The sequence below is a fragment of the Panthera pardus genome, unplaced genomic scaffold (assembly GCF_024362965.1).
Source record: "Panthera pardus isolate Hobbes unplaced genomic scaffold, ASM2436296v1 HiC_scaffold_25, whole genome shotgun sequence".
Classification (NCBI taxonomy): domain Eukaryota; kingdom Metazoa; phylum Chordata; class Mammalia; order Carnivora; family Felidae; genus Panthera; species Panthera pardus.
In genome coordinates, this window is record NW_026526821.1 from 84066076 (window position 1) to 84086964 (window position 20889).

The 20889-nt window shown below is 37.9% G+C and overlaps 1 long non-coding RNA gene across 3 annotated transcripts in view; it reads right to left on the reverse strand.

Annotated features, from left to right (window-relative positions):
- The window catches only part of LOC109260975 (uncharacterized), a 518996-nt gene that overhangs the window by 440603 nt on the left and 57504 nt on the right, over positions 1–20889 (reverse strand). For all 3 annotated transcript variants that reach the window (XR_002077229.2, XR_008417873.1, XR_002077225.2), the window contains exons 3-4: positions 11622–11731; positions 4631–4724 (exon numbers count right to left, since the gene is read on the reverse strand). This is a non-coding gene — a long non-coding RNA (uncharacterized LOC109260975). The remainder of the gene's footprint in view (positions 1–4630; positions 4725–11621; positions 11732–20889) is intronic.

The following is a 20889-nucleotide window of genomic DNA, read 5'->3' on the forward strand; positions in this document are numbered from 1 at the left end:
TTCTCATTTTTATTTTTCTTGGCCAGAGGCAGAGCAGGTAGAATTGAATTTCAAAAAACTCTTATGTGGATCAGATGAACTAGGTCAGATCCCATACAAGGGGTGAATATAGAGTCACTTTTATTGGCATCAAATAAGTTCTGTCCTTCCATCTTAGAGAATGGCATTTCAAATGGAGCCACATTTAAGGGGAAATTAAATACCAAAATATTAATAAGAGTTTTTTTCTGTGTAGATTATACTTATTATTTTATTTTTTTTTGATGCATTTCTGAATTTTGTAAATATCTACAATTATCATTAATACTTCTGCAATAGAAGAAAGAAAGAAAATATCATTCAGAAGTGAAGAAGAGTACTTGGTTGGACACAAAAGCCCTGTCACAAGGTTAAAATAATCATCATTTTATCAGCATTTTTTATAATGCAGCAGACACTGTGCTAGATGTGTGTTATCTCTATCCTTCACAGCAGCATTGAAGGGTAGATGATATTCTTCCCAGCATCTAATTGCTGTCTAGAGGAAAAGGAGGCTTAGCCAACAGGCTATGAGCATTCCAATTCCTTTTTGTTGTTGTTGTCGTTGTTGTTTTCTTTTTTAAGGCAGACACATGGAATGTCTTGGCCATACGGCATTAAATATTCCACTTATGTAACTGATGCGCCTTGTTGGAATTACAGGATCACCCCACAACCTGCTGGTTATTATTTGGCCTCTGGTGCAGGTAGTCAACAGTGTGACTACACACAGGTCATGCTCAAGTAAATATTCCAGGCCACGTGGCAGTCATATTTCTCACTGTAAATGAATATGTTGGCTTTGTTCTACATAAAATCAATTCGACCAAAACTTCAGTTCAGTTGCTTTAGGACTGAAAGGACAAAGATTTCCTAAGCCTTCAGTGATTGCCAAACTCTCTCCACCCAGACCCACTCGAGCCCCACGTCCCTAAACGCTATCTCTCAGTTGATTTTCTTGTTTTATTAATCTGAGGATTCAAATGTTCACACAGCTGTGCATGGAGAAAGTATAAAACAACTCACCTTTTTTTCAGGTGAGCTACGTTACCAGTAAAGGTGGCATTCAGGCTGTTACCCAGATTACTTTTACCAAACTCAGCTGAAATGCCATCCCTGTGCCCCTGAGGACTGTGCATAACGTGCACGGGTGCTGGCGTTGCTGCCGCTGGGATTCCCTCACGCGCTACAGGCACTACAGTCGTAACAGCATGACAAGGAAAAACTGAACCTCTCTCTCCCCGGGATACCCTAAACCCAACAATGGCTAAATCTCTTAAAAACAAAAGTGCACATAAGTAGACAGCGCTTTAGCTCATTAAATTTGTTGCAGAACCAGGAGAATTCCAAGAACAGCAGTAGTACATTTTTACTTTATAAAAATGCCCCCAATGAAACAACAGATCTGAACGCAAAGGTAAAAACTAAGCATTTGATAATGTTCCCTTTCACATCTGTCAACATTTTAGAGAAACTTCAAATGGACTACATTTGTGGCTCTAGAAATTCTTAGTTTATGCACAGAATACATTTGAGGTGACTTTATTTTCACAGGTACCCAGGCTTCAAAAAAATACACCATGCAATCACAGGCCTTTGAAGCTGGAAAAGATCATGAAAGTCATGCAGACTTACCCTTCCTCATTTAACATGTGTGATGAAAGTTCAGAGAGGTTGAAACATGGCTCTAGGTAACTCACATGATTAGACTCCAGGAAATCTAAAGGCTAAAGAGAAATTGGGGGCAGACTTCCCATTGTACCCTTAGCAGTTGAATGGCAAATGACTCCATCTATGATCAAGGGCTAACCCAGACAAAATGCACTGGACACCTGACCTTTTGGTATTTTTACAAGAAAACTTAAATAGAGAATTGAAACATTTGCCCAAATTGCTTTGGTTAATTTACTGAACTTTGCTTACCTTAAAAAGAAAAAAAATGAAGTTGAATAGGCAGTGTGACACATCTTGTAGTGTTGAAATAATAGTAGGGTCATATTTGATGTAAAATATGTTGTTTTTATTATATCATATGAGAGTATCATTTCATGAAACTTTTCATGTTTCAATTACAACTGACCCTTGAACAACGCAGGGCTTAGGGGTGCTGACCCTGCACGCAGTTGAAAATCTCCCAAAACTTAACTACTAATAGCCCACTGGTGACACGTATTTTGTATGTTATGTCTATGTATATATATGTACATATATGTATGTAATATATACTATACATACATATATTTGTATGTATGTATACGTACATATATGTATGTAGAGTATATACTACTATACTACGTATATATACGGCTAGAGAAAAGAAAATGTTAAGAAAATCATGACGAAAAGAAACTGCATGTATAGTGCTATACTGTAAAAAGTCCACTTCTAAGTGCACCTGCGCAATTCAAACGTACGTCGTTCAAGTGTCAACTGTATATTTATATGCATACCCAGGCACACACATATGTTGGATTACAATGTATTTCTTACTTTGTATCCTACTAAAAAGAAGGAAATTCAGTTCAGTAGAAATTTTGCTTTTGGCCCCACTTGGCTTTCTTCAAAAAACCAAACACTAGGAAATGTAAAATAGCACCTTTTTGAAAAAAATTGGGGGATCTTTGTGCTAAACAGTCATTTTTTTTTAATCACTGCCGCCCAAAATGTTCTTTCTACCCTAGACCTAGTACAACGTTCTGCAGATTATGAATAAAAAGACATTAAACATAAGAAACTAGGGAAAAGGACAAATGTATAACAGATGAAAAAGGAAACGGAACATTCCTTTGTGGTTTTAAGATACATTTTTTTCTTTCCTAAAATCTAAGTTTGAGGTACACAGCCAATTTGCTTTATTCAGTTCCTGGCACATAGTAAATGTCTCATAATATGTGGTGAATGGATGCTGAACTAAGAGACAGAAGAATCAACTTGCTGTGCAAAGCTAGGCAAAATCCTTAACTTCTCTGAGCTCCAATTTTTTCAGTGGTAAAAAGAAATGATGGGGCAAGAGCAGTGTTTCCTTCAGGGGTATCTGAAGAACTCATTCCGTGGAATGTTAATAGATGACCCATCAAAATCATTTATAGCTGATAGATTGATAGGTGGTCCCTTCACCAGATTTCTATATCCTTCTTCCTGACCATTCAATGAGCCCTAACTTCGTGGCTCAGATATAGTGGCCTCTGAAGAAGGGGGGAAAAAAAATTCAAAGAAGACCAGGAAAAAAAATCACCCTGGATTTTTTTTTAATAGAAAAAAATAAATATGTCCAACTACCTAGACATAATTCTATTAAGCCCGCCAAACTGAGGAACAATATTTTGGCTGTGAATTGGTGACCTCTGTTATTTTCCATACATCCTTTATTTTTATACATCTGAACTTTCACAAAAAGGACAGAGGAACAGAAGGTATTTTTGGCTCAAACAATATCTTGCCCAAAAATGCTACAGCAATGGGCACTCTGCACCATTTGTTCAGGACTGTTTCTGCAGCATCAGCATCTACTTAAGGGCCTGGAATTAACGCAAGACCCACCCACCTGCTTCTGTGACTTTGGGATAAAAAGGGAGCCAAGTGAACTCTAGTTCTGGAGTTGTACCTGCCATCACCTACAGCTGCAACTCTGGCCTGCTGATGTTAGTGTCAAGAAACAAGGATAATCCTCTCTGTGAAGGGGTTTTGAGTTTGGGTAGCCAGACAGCATGGTTTGTCTGGAGAAGCACGGCGTTAACAGTTAAATGTGTAATGTTAAATTAGGCAAATCACTGAGAAGTTTAAGCTTTAATTTTCTCAAGCAAAATGGGAGTAAAACTAGAACCTACCTTATGAGTTGTGGAAAGAACTGAATAAGAAAATATATTTGTAGGATTTGGCCCAATATCTGAGGCAGAATAAGTGTTCAATAAATGGTGTCTATTTTTATTATGGCACAACTGAATCCAGACCATGATTAAGAGATCAAGGATACAGAAATGTTAAACAATGTGTTAGTGTAGACACATTCTACTGTGATATAAAATGCATTAGAAAGACCCCGGGGAGGTATTCACATTGAATTGGAAACCAGTGCTGCCTTCATTGGTTCATTTTTTTCAATTTACTCTAGCAAATGACTTAGAAGTGTTAAAGAAAACCAACCGGCTACCCCTAGATGACCAGCAAATCTTATACTTAATAGGTAAAATGGGTAGCCAGAGAAGCATCCATTTCTCAGGAGATATCCTATCACCATAGGTTTCTATTCTTTGTTTAAAATAGCAACACATTTTGAACCAAAAATGTTGGGCATTTTGCAGCCATTCTGCCATCCTGAGGCTTGTGTATGCCAACAAACACCTCCTAGTTATCATTAGTAAGCACCGATATTTCATGCTGTGGTCTCTAATCATATTTATATGGTCAAAGATGGCTTCAGTTTACCTAGCAGGGCAGATCACCACCACCCTTTTATCCCCAGAAAGTGGAGACAGAAGCATAAAGAGGAGCAGCACCTTACCCAAAGGGTCCATGGACTGGACCACCAAATCCGTAAATGTGGCAATCAGCCATATAGCAATGCCAGCCCCTTAACCATCCCACCCAACATGCAAATCAGGTTCACACTCACTCATTTTCAGAGCTACTTGGGCGGTGAGCACAAGCCTCAAGTTTTCCAGGTGTCTGTACTGCAGAAGTGGTTGACAGGCTGAAACAAGGTGTATCTGGGAGGAAAAAATAATAGTAAAAGACTTAATTAAAGGATATCCAAAGAAGGCAAAAGAAATTACCCAACCCATCTGCAAACCGTACACTGGAAATGAATGGGTTCTTTAGTGTTTAGGACATTTTAGTGTTATAAAAACGTAGACTATGGAGCTATTATATCAAGTAATTTATGGGATGAATATTGTAATTCATTGAATGTCACGACTTATCTTTTATTCATATAGTTACTATTCCATTACCAGAGAGGGAGGTTTGTCAAAGGTTAATTATTTTAAATTGCTCCAGCAAATTTATTTTGATTTGTACAATTTTTTTTGAATAATCACAGGTCTATATATTCATACATCTTTATGAGGCTTCTTTTTAAAAAATAATATTCTTTGATGAGGCAGTTAAAGCTAGATAAATGCTTTAGCGATGTCTTTAAAATATATTCTCTTTAACTCTGGATGTAGATCTATAAAGAATTATTATATTATTATTGTTGTTGACATTATCAGTCTTTTTTAGAACTTTCTACTTTTCTAAGAAAATTCCAATTAAAAAAATGGCTGAGAAATTGAGCTTTGACTTTCTCAAGAGGTTGGTCATGGTTCATAGTGTCTCTTAGCCCTGGGTCACTATCTGGAATGCCCCCCTATATGGTGGATGAGGAAAACTGTGGCATCTGCTCTCTGGTGTGCCCTCTGCCTCTGTTTCACACGAGACTGCCCCTTGGCCAGGGGCACACCTCCTCAGGACATGAAAACTGGTCTTTGTGGAACAATAAATGCTAGAAGATAGGTCAAATACTTCCAAAGTTGGAAAAATCATTTCGAATTATAAACCTAAATTAGATAGGAAGCCAGAAGCAAAGAGAGTATTGGAAGGCTATAATACATACAGTATATATAATATATAGATCAATCCAGCTCCGTCTCCTTCAAAACCTATCACCTCTCTCAGGAAGCCTTCCTGATTATGCTTGTTTTCTTTATATTTCTCAAATACTAATGTATCAAGTCTATATTACATTAATATGGTCTTACTGTTATGTAGCCTTTTAATTATTCATAAATCATTTGAGAGTTAGAGAAATAGAGTGAGAAAAGGTTCAGTTTAGAATCAAAAGACCTAGACTCAACATTTAAGCCCCAAGTTTTGTTACCTCTATGGGCTTAGAAAGTTGTTCAGTTTGTCTGAGACTCAGTTTCTTTAATGTTAAAGGGGAATAGGAAAAACTGCCTGTGTGCTTTGTAGAGTTGGACATGTTACCTAATAATTGCAGACTTCTCTGAGTTTATAAAATTCTTGCATATTTACCTCATTTAATCCCCAAACGACAGAATAAGATGAGTGTTATTATTCACCCATTTTTATGTGAATTGTGTGAAAATACTATTTTTAACACCATAAATTATTATTTTCAGTCTGTAGATTTTATATCATCAATTTAATATTAATAGCCCTAAGATACAGGCCATATCTATCTTTTATCTCTTTTTTATTTTATTCTTTCCTCATATCCCTTTCTTTCAGATGACTTGATAAACATATTGAGAACATAGATTTTTCTAGTACAGATAACAAAGTGCTTTGCAAAATAAAAGCACAGTAAGGATGTATCTATACGTTGCCAGAGTGACATTAATTTTACTTGATGTCAGAAAGAAACTAATAATCTACCATTTGATCAAAACGTTTACTTTTTAATCAGTTGTACTGTTCCAAAACACATGGTGAAATGTTCTTGGAGTGCACAAAAATTCCAGAAATACAGAAATAAAATGTACATCTACTCTATAATGCTCTAGCTAACACTAGCCACAGTACATGATTCTGGAAATCATGAATTGTGGCTCAGGTACAGAGGCTGTGAGGTATTTCCTAGTTACTTACTCCAATCCATCCATGAGGGAACCTTGTCTGTCTTAATCACACTCAATACTTTGGCTGCCTGACTCATAGTTGGGGCTCAGTTAATATTAGCTAAGTATAAAGTCTTTCATTATACTCATAAATCAGACCTTTAGAAGACTATGGAACTTTGCATTAAACAAGAGCTTGGAATTCTGAAGTGGATTCAGAAGAGAGAAAGTGTGGGAAATGGGACTCATAAAGTTAAAGAAGTTATTCGCCCAAATAATAAAAGTAAGAGGAGATTGCAAGCATCATATAGCTTCATACAAAATATCTACGGTAGAGCAGAACATGTTGGCAAGGGGATCCTTGCTTCTGCTGTGAATAGAAGCAGGGGAAGTGTATTTAACTGTGGTACAAAAGATGTGCGTTCGTAAAAGTAAATAAATACATAAATACATACATGTGTACATACATAAAATAAACCCTCATTGAGAAGTGGTAGAAAGTGAATAGGAAAATTACAGCATTAGTTCTCCACTATTGAGCTTTTGTTATGTGCCAGGCCCAGACGCTGTGTGTTTAAGAACTTGACTTACACTGTCTCATTTAAACAAGTTCTCTGTGGTAGATGTTATCATAGATGAGGAAACTGAGGCTAGGAGAGGTTAAGTAACTTGCCCAAAGTCACATGACAGTGGTCAGCAGATTTAGTAACAGTAAAATATTTGAATATATATTTTACCCAGATTTCACAATAAAATTAGAGCCCAGTAAAACAGAATCACTGAATCAGTGAGTAAACAGATTTCGCCTTCAAAATCGAATATGTGACCCTAAACGTTTTTATTTTTCTGTCATCTAGATGTACATCAGTAAAGGGTGTATTGGATTATTCTGTATTGTTAGGGCTGGTCAAAAGCTTCACTACATTAGTCGGTTGTCCGTGAATCAGAGGTCTTCAGCTGAATGGCCAGTCTTTGATGGCATGGCAGTTAGTTTGCTTCATCGATGAATTATTCTGAATTGACTTACTCTGTATTGTTGCCTAAACTTAATCAATTAGCCACATAATGGTCAAATATCAAAGAATCTATTGTCTAAAGGGAGATTTCTGTGTGAGGAGACACTGAACCATGGTATGAACAACATTGGCAGCAATTTTGTGACTGTAACAGTCCAAAGTATTGCCATGAATCATCAAGATGGAATGAAAGGCAGGCCCCAGAGACTATCAGGGCAACAATGAAACCTCCCTTTTCTCAATTCTATCAAACATCACCAGAGAAAAGTGTTCTGTATCCAGTATCTTTTACCAGCGACAATCTGATTGTTTCAATCCTGTGGGTTGGGATACTTCTATTTTTAATTCTCCTTAACAAAGACCTCTTAAGTCCAGAAGCTTCCTCTAAGGCCTGTGAAGTGCTATTCTGATCACCCCTTCATGTTTCTAAGCTGCTGTGGGATAATGTTGTGGAGAGAAGGCCCCCAGGGGAACAGCTGATTGGATTCTGGCAAGATGGACCAAACATCTGCTTCAAACAAAAGGCATCTGCATATTTCACATTTATTTTTCATAATTTACAGAAGCAACCTGCCAAAATTCAGCAAGGGAGAATACACTAGCACGTAATTAGCTTAAAGTTTGCTTGCTTTAGAAGTATGAGCATGAAGCCCAGGAGCTCACCTGGGAGGACATCAGGAATGGTGGAACTACAGTTTGATTTCTGGATATTCAGTTTTAGACCTTGTTTGCCAGGGCAGAAAACCCAGCACTGCTAGGCTTGCAAGGGAGAAATAGATATGCCAGAGGTGACACTAGGAAGTTCTTTTGTCTTCACGTCAAATAAAAAGGCTTTTATTTGGTGTGAAACCAAACGGGTGGCCTAAGGTAATATCATTTATTAAATAAGATTTGAAGGGGCGCCTGGGTGGCTCAGTCGGTTGAGCATCCGACTTCCGCTCAGGTCATGATCTCGTGATCCGTGAGTTCGAGCCCCGCATCAGGCTCCGTGCTGACAGCTAGGAGCCTGGAGCCCACTTCAAATTCTGTGTCTCCCTCTCTCTCTGCCCCTCCCCCACTCATGCTCTGTCTCTCTCTCTCTCTGTGTCAAAAATAAATAAAAACATTTAAAAAATTAAAAAAAAAAGATTTGATTAAGCAGAAATATTTTACTTGTACCACTTAGCTCTGTAATACCCAGCATAGGTAATGGTGCAATGCTACATGACTTATAATTAAAAATGTGTATACCAAAAGTACAAATGGCATGGTGATAAATCGTGTGTGGGGATATTGCATTGTTTTTCAAAGCATCTAAAAGTTGTCGCTTACCAAAAAATACTGGAAAATATATTTGTTGCCCAGATAACTCTATGTAATATATGACGAAAGCAAAGAGAACAAGATAATGGATGATATGATCAGTCTTAACATATCCTGGTGGAAGGGATACAACAAATTATCTGCCCTCTATGAACTAGATCTTCCCAGCTGAATTTCAAACTTTGCAAGATCATTATTATGTGAAATAACTAAAGTTTGCTTAATTAGAAAATAAAAGGTAAAGAATGGATTCTTGAGAGCAAGCGAGAGGTGGGGGAGGGGGGGAGGTTTTCTTTTGTTTCTAGCAAAGGAATTTTAACCCTGTGTCCATTATTTTTTTAAAAAAATACTAGTTATAAGATCCTGTGGGATTTCCCCTGATCTTAACTCCAGGAGAAAGCCTACTTAAAGCAAAATCTGCAAAGTATGGGGTGCTGTTGTTTTCAAAATATTCAAAACACAGGTGGGGGCGGGGGGAAGGAGAGTGGCATTTTGATTTTGCTGACTGCCCAGTGTCTTCTAGTCTTAGTCATTGTTTTACAAAACAATTGTATACTGATTTAGTTGTAGCCACAATGCTGACCCTCCACAAATCTCTGCAATAACAGCGTGGCAGTCCCAAAGGGTTTAACATCTTAAGTTTTCAAACAATGGAAAAGCAATGTGTTCAATGCAGGCACTATGAATGATTCCTTGGTAACTCCTAGTTAGTTCTAAGGAGTGACTTGGTTGTGGCCATTCCAAATATCACCTAGTCTAAATTTCTTTCTTTTTTTTTTAATGTTTATTTATTTATTATTTTGGGAGAGAGCGCTGGGAAGGGGCAGAGAGAGAGAGAGAGAGGGAGAGAGAGAATCCCAAGCAGGCTCCACTCTGTCAGCACAGACCCCAACGTGGGGCTCCATCCCACGAACCATGAGATCACGACCTGAGCCAAAATCAAAAGTTAGGCACTTAACTGACTGAGCCACCCAGGCACCTGACCTAGTATTAATTTCTGATATCTGATTTACCATGTGCACACCAAACGGGTTTGAAACATGAAATCCCAAAGCTGCTCAAAACAGCAGCTACTTTGAAAACAACAATTTGCAACTATACACTAACCTACTGTTTGAGATTCTCTAACTATTCTTTTTTTTTAAGGCTCCTCAAAAATTTTTATTTTACTATTTTTTTAATATGAAATTTATTGTCAAATTGGTTTCCATACAACACCCAGTGCTCATCCCAACAGGTGCCCTCCTCAATGCCCATCACCCACCCTCCCCTCCCTCCCACCCCCCATCAACCCTCAGCTAATTATTCTTAAACATGCCTTCTTTTTTAAAACGTTTCAATGTACTTAAATTTCAAATCAGTATAACATACACATAAACCTCTTACATAATTATAAATTCTCTTCTTTTTGCAATGGGCTCTTAACAGAGAGGCAGTTTGTTATAAAGGAAAAAGAGGCTGGACTTGATTTGAATCAAGACCTGAGACCTAGATTTGAATCCTGGTTCAACCATATATAAAGCTGGGTGACTTCTGGCAAATTATTTAAACTCTCAGGGTTTCATTTTTTCTTCTATTGGGGGAGGTATTTTTGCTGTAAGCATTAAATGAGGTAACTTGTGTTTATCACAGCACTTCATCTGCACCTAAACTAGCATTTTAATTTGCCCAAGATTTGAACTTGCTCAAATTTAGATGTCTTACATACTGTAGAGCTCTTTGAAAGAAAATTCATCCCAAAGAGGAGGGGGTCTGGCAAGAAGACAAACTTTGAAAACAAACCTCAAAGTTGATTGAGAGGACTAATCCTAACATATTGGTATTTGTCATTCTATACACTTGTCAATAACTTACAGTAAAAATTGAAAGAGCTGTTTTTCTAAAATTTCTACAATATACGGGGGCACAATATATACTCTTTGGGGATTTGCCTTTCTCCCTAGGGCAGCACTGTGGGGAGAAGTCAGCAGCAGTGGCCATGCCTGGTAGAAGCAGTGGATTCTGTTGAGAGTTGGCAGTAGTCCCAATCAGAAGCAGTGGTACAGGAGAAAGGGATATTCCCAACAGAGGTAGCTGCCATGTTTAGAGAGAGAGCCTTCACCCAAAAACACTCAGTGGGAGAAGTGTGGTAACCAGCAGAAGTGCCCAGGAAATACCAATCTGCGTTGTTCTGTCCAACATGGTACCACTAGCCACATATGTTGCTTTTAAAAAATGAATTAAAATTAAAAATTCGGTTTCTCAGTCTCAGTAACAGACCCATCATCGTAGACAGTTCTATTGGACAACACTGGACTAGTAGATGACTGCTTCATTCCAAAGCACATGTGAAAGACCCCTTAGAAGCTTCCCAAATGCCTGAAGACTGAGGCAGGGGGAGAGGGGGAGGAAATGAGGTCCCAAAACAGCAGTTAGGGGTAAGAGCTGGTGAAGTAGAAGTTATTCCCTTTAACATGACTTCTTTCCACCCAAGGTGAAAACCGGGAAATTCAGCGCATGCACAAGATATGGCTAGCACACTGCCTTTAATGTAATAAGCTTCAACAAATATAAACTCTCTTCTGCTTAAGATCTCTGCGCTGGTGTTGGTGATTTCTAATATAACTATCATTCCATTACTGGAATGATTTCCCAGCACCTATATTAGATCATTAACCCCTTAAAAAGCAGCCAAAGACTCTTCATTGAATAAAGAACATGGTACAAAGTCCTGAGACTCATATCTTACCAAGAAGAGCACAGACACTGGAGCCAGAGAGCCTGGGCATGAATCCAGGTTTGAGGCTTGCTGGCTGTGGTGCATCACCAGTTAACCTCTCTGAGCCTCAGGTTTCTCATCTGTAAAATGAGGATAGTAATAGCACAGACATCAGTAAGTTGCTATGAATTCCTGACACATCACCAGTGCTAGAAAAGTGTTTGTTAAAGAAATATTTCCATTCCTCAACACACTGATCTCCAGTCACATTTCAAGTTGATCTTCTGCTATTGCCTAGTTCCCTCTCTACATTTCAACTGTGCATTATTCCCTCAGCTTGACTTAAAACCTTTTCCTTTTCATATCTATTGAAATCCTACATACACATCTTTCAAAACACACCTTCTAGAAGAATTTTTTCCTAGAAGATTAGTCTTACTTCAGCATGTCGATAACCTATGGTTCACCTCAGGATTATAAGCTTTGTTTCATTCTAGTTTGCCTTGTTCTTCATAGCTTGGTCTTGACAGGTCTGTACTCACCCTAGATTGTAAATTCCTCAAGGAATGATTCATGCTTTTGGTCCCCAGAATACATGGCTAAAATAGGTGCTCAGCAAATTCTCAGAAGAGGGTGAGAAGGAGGGAGGGTATGGCATGCCTTGGCCTTTCAGACCAATTCTATAAACACCTATTTTGTCTGAGTGCTGTTTTACAATCTGCACATAAGTGGCTTTTCAAGTTGTCTAAACACAGTATCAAGCATAATATCCTTCAGATGATGAGGGAAAATATCTGTTAATCTCCATTACATGGTCTGCTTAATGGTCTGCAAATATCTAGGTTTCTGCACCCTCTGGCTGCGTCACAAGGACTTCCCACCAAGCATAATAGCCTGGAACCCAAATGTTCCTTTGTGGGTACTCCACTTGCTGGAAAGTGGCAGACTCAGGAGAGTTCTGTCTGTGATCAAGTGTACTTGTTTCTTTTATGGGCTGTTGATTTCTAAGAATTACACTTGATTTTACTTTTACAGACATAAAGACATCACATAGGAAAATGACAAATGGATCATGAACAGATATTTTCAAAACTATCTCCCAAAGGTAAACCTTTGACCAAGGAGGATGTTGGGCAACACAACAGTACATCGGTAGTATCCCAAGAAGGCATATCACTGAACAAAGGAAGAACCAGAGAGATGCACAGAATGTGCACACCTAGACCATCCTTACATTGGTTAATTCTCCCATGAATAAGAGTTCTCTGCATTTGTGTTCTGGGCCTATCTTGACTCTGGAAGGGATCAAAACTTCTACTCATGGAAATTATTTTGAGTAACCAGGACATAGGACATATGACCAACAACTGTCAGGATCACATATCCCTATCCTTCTCCCATTGGGAGGCAGTGGCTAACATTTTGTAAAATGTACCCACATGCTCAGCATTTATCAACCCAATCATGGACACTAAGGATTTCTGCACAGGACCTTTTGCTCTCTCCATTCAAAAAGTAGATCGGTAGAGCACATCTGAAATCCAATATGATTCAAGCATTACCTCTGAATAATTTCTAGGCCAGCTCTTTTTTTGATCTTTAAAAAACACAGAAATCACATGTCTTTCTTAATTTTTTTTTCCTAATAGGTCAATGGCTGAATTTTAGTTGATACTCAGTATCACACAATGTGAACACATCTTGGCTAGGGCTGCTGGGATCTGTGAGGGGAAATCCCCCCTTAGAACTCCTCACTCTTCTTATATTTTTACGTAACTCCTAACAAAGTAAGTACAAATAAGCAAAAAGACCTCACCTCTTCTTACCCTCAACATTTTCCCGAATGATTTTATTTCTTTGTTAGAAATATAAGATGAAGCTTTATGAGTCTTTAAAAGTCTAAAGAAAATAGCTACTAATCGTATCTTTTTATTGCCTACAATTCATCCTGCTGGAAAAGGCAGTAATGTTCTTAGAGTTGATTATAGCTCAGTCTTAAATTTTCTAATTGTTTTAGATTTTTCACTTATTTTAGACATTTTCACTTTGCCCCCTAGAGTAAATTAAGATGAAAGGTAAATTAAAAGAGAGGAATTCAACATAAAGAGAATAAATAAATAAAACGCAGATTGCAGAGCAGGAATGAAAACAAGGTCTCCCGGACCAATCTGTTGAAGGAATGCTACAAATGTGAAGTGTTTACTATTTTAAACATTAATCATGCACTCACTCTGTTTATTTAGCTATCAATGTTTTTCCTGTAACTCTGACTTGAAAATGTGTAAGCTGTTTAGAATTAGGACTCAAACTGAAGCCAAATGATATGTTGATTATTTATATTGCATAGCTTGTCTTGAAACTTCAGAGGTGCAGTCTTTTCATTTCAATTCACACCTTTTTTAAAAGTCATTATTATTTTGTATAATGTGACATCTCAAATAACTTTTATTGCCACCCACTACCAGACACCCAAGTCACAGCCATTAAAGATAGGGAGCCTGAGTCCTCCATCAATGGGCCTATTCAGAAAATTGCCACCATCTTGCTTTCACTTAGAAGCTATGCAGTGGCCCCAACACATAAGACTAGCTTAGTCATCAGAATTAGGATTTCCAAAAAACCGTAAGTTTTCCAAGTTTCTGGCATTATGTTCTTGAGAGAACATAATAGTCATCATGAATGACTATTGCCTCTCATCAAATCTCACAAAATTGTAAGTTGTGTTAAGGACAGAGACAGATCACATAAGGTTGATTTATTATTTCTTTCCTTTAAGAAAGTGAGGAAAGCATTATAATTTGCTCCTGGAATAAAGATATGTTAGAATTCTTCCCATTAGAACACCTAGAATGACATGGACAAGATCTACAAAGGTACATATTTTCCTTGAAAACTGTTGCTGTTGCCATAAAATTATCCACATGACACAGGTGTGCTGGAAAACTGTAGCATATTTATTTTCTTCAGTTATCATAAAATTCCTCCAGTGCCCCACCCCCTTTCTTCTAATTTTAACAGTTCAACCTCTGGTGAGAGCTGTTTCTTCCCCCACACCTTTTTTTTTTCTCAATTGGTATGGTGGATCTCCACATGATTCTTGGGCTGTTGTCTGCTGCAGGGTCTCATTTGGTACTTGGTGAATGTTGGCTCATTCTCACATGTTTCATACTCAGTGTTCTAAGGACACTCGGCCTCCCATACTAATAGGTCAGATCATGCCTTGCCTGGCACTCTGCCTCAGCCTTCTTTAGAAAACTCAGAAGATGAGCCCCAACGCATCTCTGACTTTCTCTTCACAGTCCGTGAGAACCAGAAGGGCTTCCGTTCCTCTCTCCTTTGGGTCAGGCCATGGGGATTCTTTCCTGCTCTATCTTGTCACCCTTCCAAGAGTGATATTTTCCCTCCCCATTTCTTTTTTGGTTTTTCATTTGTTTGTTTGTTTGTTTTAATTTATTTTTGAGAGAGAGCAAGTGGGGAAGGGGCAGAGAGAGGGGGACAGAGGATCCAAAGCAGGCTCTGCAATGACAGCAGCAAGCCTGACGCGGGGCTGCAACATACAAACCGTGAGATTATGACCTAAGCCGAAGTTGGACGCTCAACCAACTGAGCCCCCCAGGTGCCCTGCCTTCCCCATTTTTTGATGGCTATGACAACAGAGTAGTTGTTGAGGATAGGACGTCATTTGTGTGAGGAAAAAAGTGTAAGTTTTGTCAGTTTGATAGTTTCTAATTTGCATCCCCTTGGAGTTATGTAGAGGGCGGTGAGAACTACAGGTCATAGATTCTTCTAGTCCATCCTCTCTGTGTCTTTTACCATACTCCATTCTTCAGTGGTAACTCCACTTCAGCCCTCTGGGTTCCCAATGCCCTTACAAGCTATTCACCTCCTTCAAACAAAACGTTTCTGACAAACTAGCTCATAGACATCCAATGTATGATATGACTTTAGGTATCACCTTGCTTAGAGGAATTACGAAGGACTAACACTTGAGCCCAAGCAATGAACCACTAAAACTGGAATTCTGAGAATTAGTGATTTAAGAAGCGCATTGATGGAAGAAAAGTTTTTCAGTTCTGCTGAAATAATACCTTGTAGATGAGATGATCTCATGAGGTTTTTCTATTTATATGTTCAACCACGAATGCACACACATGGACACATGTGCATGCACATATACACACAAAGACACTTCAAACTGAAATATCAAGACATATAAAAATGAGATTAACAAATATTAAAGAACTTTTAAAACTAATAAATATTTTATAAGTATATAGTGTTGTGTCAACACATTTGATACAGACTTCCTTAAATAAATAATAAAGAATCACAGTAAAAGAATTAGAGAAATGACATAAACTAACCAAGCCAAAGCCCAAATAACTCATTTGCTTCCAGAATTACCCAAAGAACTGACTTTTAGCACAGTGTTTTTACTTATTGACAGAAACGGTCACAGGTATCTTGCTGTGACCAGTAATTGACAACAATGCCAACTGTCCTGTTTTGTAAAGGATTTGATTTCAGGCAAACCTAACTATGTTTACAAAAGCTGATTTTTTTTAATTATAGACTGTGGGAGTCTGAACTACTCTTTTAATGTTTTTAGTAACTGCAACAAAAACTTCTAGTATTTTAAATACACAACAATTAAAGAATATGTGGCACTTTTTATCATTTTGCTCCTTCCCTGGAACTTCTGACAAGAGAAAACTTTTAGCAGCATTTAATGGATGGGCCTCACCTTGGCCTGGCAGCTCAGTTTATGCCTCATGATAGTATTTTGAGAAACAAATCCAGATTTGCCTGGGTATATCTTGATGGACTTTGTTTCTTTTTTTTTTTTTTTTAATATGAAATTTATTGTCAAATTGGTTTCCAAGCAACACCCAGTGCTCATCCCAAAAGGTGCCCTCCTCAATACCTATCACCCACCCTCCCCTCCCTCCCACCCTCCATCAACCCTCAGTTTATTCTGTTTTTTAGAGTCTCTTATGGTTTGGCTTCCTCCCTCTCTTTTTTTTTTTTCTTTGTTTCTACACCTGTCTAGGCAAACTTCAGTGATGGTTTTGTTACATGTGTTACTTCCTGGAAAGAATAATAAATTACTTTTCCAATATTCAGCTTGAAGCTTCAGTCAGATCCCTTCCCTCAATTGCTAACCTTTCCACAAGTACCCATGGGAGAGTGTGACAACTATGTTGCTCTGAAGTGGAAGAGCCTACAGCCTTGAGTGGTGGTTGGCTTGACAGGATAGATTTTCGCCTTTAGGAAGGATCATTCCCACATTGCTACTAAACCTTCCTTCATTTACAGCCCTAAGTGTGTCTGTTGTTAAGGCACCAACACTGCATGAAGTTTCTGCACATCAAGGAGGCTCAAATATGCCCTCGCGTTTGCCATACATCTGCTCCCATGGGTTCAAGGCCCTCTTCAGGTAATTGGGCATCTACACTCCACATATATTCTCTGGATGAAAAGAATGCAAATGTGGGAACCTACCCCCCCCCCCGGCCCTGCCACAGTAAGGATCAGCATCCCCTTCAAGGAAATCTGATTGCCTACTACTACAGAAATGATTTATTATTCCTTGACTTTGATTTGGGTAGTCATGTAAGATTTTAACATTAAGTGTATATATTATAATAAATCTATTTGGGATACATATTACCTGCTTGACTTCACTGTTTTATGTTTTAGTTAAATTATCTCTGAACTTCAATAATCCTCTGAAATAAGGCATTATTTATTTTGAAGAAATGTAAGCTCAGAGAAGTAAAGGGATCTGTCCCAGTTCATGCAGTCAGTAACGGCGTAGAAATTCTGAGTTCCTGCCCAGTGTTAAATTTTGTATTTAACAATGTGGGGGCACCACCTTCTATGCTTTCAGCCTGCCTTTTATCCCAGCCACAGCTCTGGCAGCCAGTCTTACACAGGGATACCCTGCAGTGCCTCTCTCAATCGTATGGCATATGCCCTGGAGATCCTCTGATTCTGTGATACCCAGCTGACAGTCACACATGCAGATATCCATTATGTGCCCAGAAGTGTCAAGAGCGGCTAAAGGCTTTCCCCTTCTGTTCTTTGAGAGGATTCTGAAACATGTCTGCACAGTTCCTCAGAAAGTGCCAGAAGGATTGAGTGTGTTAACTACATTGGTGGCCTGCTCAGTATTGCACCCTTGAACTGTTTTACTCTTCAAATCCCATTTCTTGTTCCCTAGGATCACTTCCAAAAAAGAGGGAACTCTGCTCTCCAGAGGGAACCCAGGGTAAAACAAGGACATTATGTCACACTCTGAAAGTGGCAGGAGAACGTATCAAATGGGGGAATGATTTGTTTTCATTGGAGAAATGAAATGGGCTCTTTTAGTTTTCAAAGGCAAGTCTTAAAGCCAGGTCTAGAAGGAAAGCCATTAGCAATGGAAAGTAACCAGCAATTTGAGGAGAAAAAAAAAATAGTTCAGGCCTTTGAGAAGGACTAAGTGTATAGACCAGAAAAGAGAAAAGGGGGAAGGAGACTGACATAGAGGGCATGGGCCCCACAGACATAACAGACAACCTAGGTCCCAGGAAAGAAATGGCCAGCAGGTGATTCTCATGACAGATTGTGACCAACAAACCTCATGACCTGCACTGTTTGTTCCAGAGTTGTCTATGTTGAGTGGCTCTTATGATTTCCCCAAATCCTCAGTAAAGGTGGTTAATCATGGCAATCTAATGCGACTTTTACGGAAACTGGGGAAATAGAGGTAGAAGTTGTATTTGTATTCGGGGAGAAGTCAGGAGGAGAAAAAGCCATACCCTCCCCAAGCACTACCTGGGGAGCGAATGGCAATAATAGAGCAGTTTTGGGATAGGCCCAGGAAGAGAAGTGATAGACAATGAATGGGACGTCTAGGCACCTACCAGTAATCAGCAAAATAATTCAGGTATAGGGTTTCCTATAGTTACATAGGAAATAGGTTTGAGTTGTTTTATTTAGACATTGAAAATAAAGACAAAAGAATTTGGGAATATTTGGGCAATATACACATATATGGAGTTAAAGAAATGGACAGAAAGCATGCCATTCATACATTTCATATAAGAAGGAATACTCAGAACATTCATTTGTTCCTTACATATTTATTTTTATTATGTTGTTAAATGTTATTATTTTTTATTTTATTTTATTATTTTAAATATATTTTATATACTTATTTCATATATATTTCATATTATTTCAATATGAAAATTGAATATTATTGAATTATTCAATAATTGAATATTGAATTGAAATTATTCAATATTATTTCATATTATAATATTTCATATAATATATTATTATATTTTTATAATATTATTATTCTTATATTTATCATTATACATTTGTGCCAGGTACTAACCTAGACACTGTGGGAGAAAAGCAGTGAACAAAACAAAAAAAATATTTATTCTACTGGAGGGAAATATAAAAATTAGTAAAAATATAGGTTCTGTTGGACAATAAGTTCTATAAAGAAAATAAAAGAAGGGACAGAAATGTTTGGAAAGGAGAGCAATAAGAAATGTTGGCACTATTTTTATGTTTCTTGCAAAAGAGCAAGTTCTGTGGACTATGACAACCAAGGCCATGTATCTAGGCTTAATCAAACACTTATTCAATGAATGTCAAATGTTATTTGATTACTTGCTATGGACGAGGTGCTGAGCTAGGCAACATGGTGAAGACAAAGATGAACAAGAAATGTTTTCAAGGATCTTTCAGGCTAACCAAGATGCTTAAGTATTTACAGTTTAGCAGCCTTTCTCCATTGGGGTCCCACAAGAGAATTAAGGCCTAATGCCTTTAGACTTTTACTTTAAATAATGAATTCCCCTGTCTCCTATGAATCCAGAGTGCTGCTGGTTATGAACCATCCTTGGGATAACTGAGAAAATAGTCACTCAAATAATTTTCTGTTGTCTATGGTAGAGATGAGGAATATCAGTTGAGAAAGGCAGAAAGGCATGAATAATAATAATAATTAAAAAAACAGATCCTAAACCTGTTTTGCTTTGTTTTATTTTTGTTAGTAGTTGTTTATTTTTGAAGACATTCAAACCACCGATATTGATGGCTGTTATTATGGGATAAATATACTAAGAAACAGCAAGGCAATTTGGCCTCTACAATTTGTTTGGTTTTAACGAAATATTTACCTTGGAAGAATTAGATGTACAACATTCATAAAATGAGATATGACAGTCACCTTGTTATCTGCCTTGGAATTTGAGGCTTGGATGAAACTGAAACCACCTGGACTCCACTAGAAGACACATCAAGGAGCATAAAGATTAAGACCATTCTGTTCTTGAGCCTTTACTGTGAGCAATTTTGTGTTGGGGCTTTGGCTTCTCCACCAGCCTGGAGGTTTTCTTATTGCTGCCACTGGCAAATATATTTATCACATATACTTGAGAATGTTGACTATATCTTATAAGCTTGTCCAATTGAATCATATTGTTTAGTTGTTCTGTACTGTTGTGCTGTCCCTGTATAGTGTCCTTGGCTTTTTCTCAGGAGGTGTCACCAACCTCACATTCTCCGTTTAGCTGGAATAGACTTTATTCTAAAACATTTTAGTACTACCTAATGAAATAATGGATCAAGGTAGCCTTCATCTATAGCTGCCAAAATCATTAGGTGAAAGACTTATAGGAAATTTTATAATGGATGGAGCAGAGGGACGCCACCTAGGAAGCCACTCACTGATTGATTAAACAGATGTTATGTGTTTATGGAGATGATGCAATAGGAAAGACACAGCATTACCTATGAATTCTTGGTCAAAACTCTGAACCATAATCTAATCAATCACTAGTAGGCAGGAAAAAGAAAAACCAGTTAAATGACACCATGAGAAAGCAATACACCAATGTCATTCCTCAGAATAAAAATAACCAATTAGTCAAAGTATAAGTAGGGGAAGGGAGCTATTATAGAATAAAATAAAGTTAAGATAAATAACAATCAAATACAATTATGGTGTAGGTTCCATAGAGTTCTGTCTAAAGGGAGCAGTTCAGACCCTGGAGGGGCAACAAATTGGCATGCCTTACCAACTAAGGCTTCTTAGCACATTTTCTCCCCCAGAAGACCTAACTCATCTAGTTCTTTAGAATTCTTCTGCTTCTTCTCTCATGATCTCTCTTAGCTAAAACTCTGATCATCATTGTTATTAAAACAGCTTCTTGTGACTAATAAAATAAGCATGGACAATAGCATACTTCATTGCTTCAAACTTGGAGAAAATGCGGTAGAACTGGCCCAATAA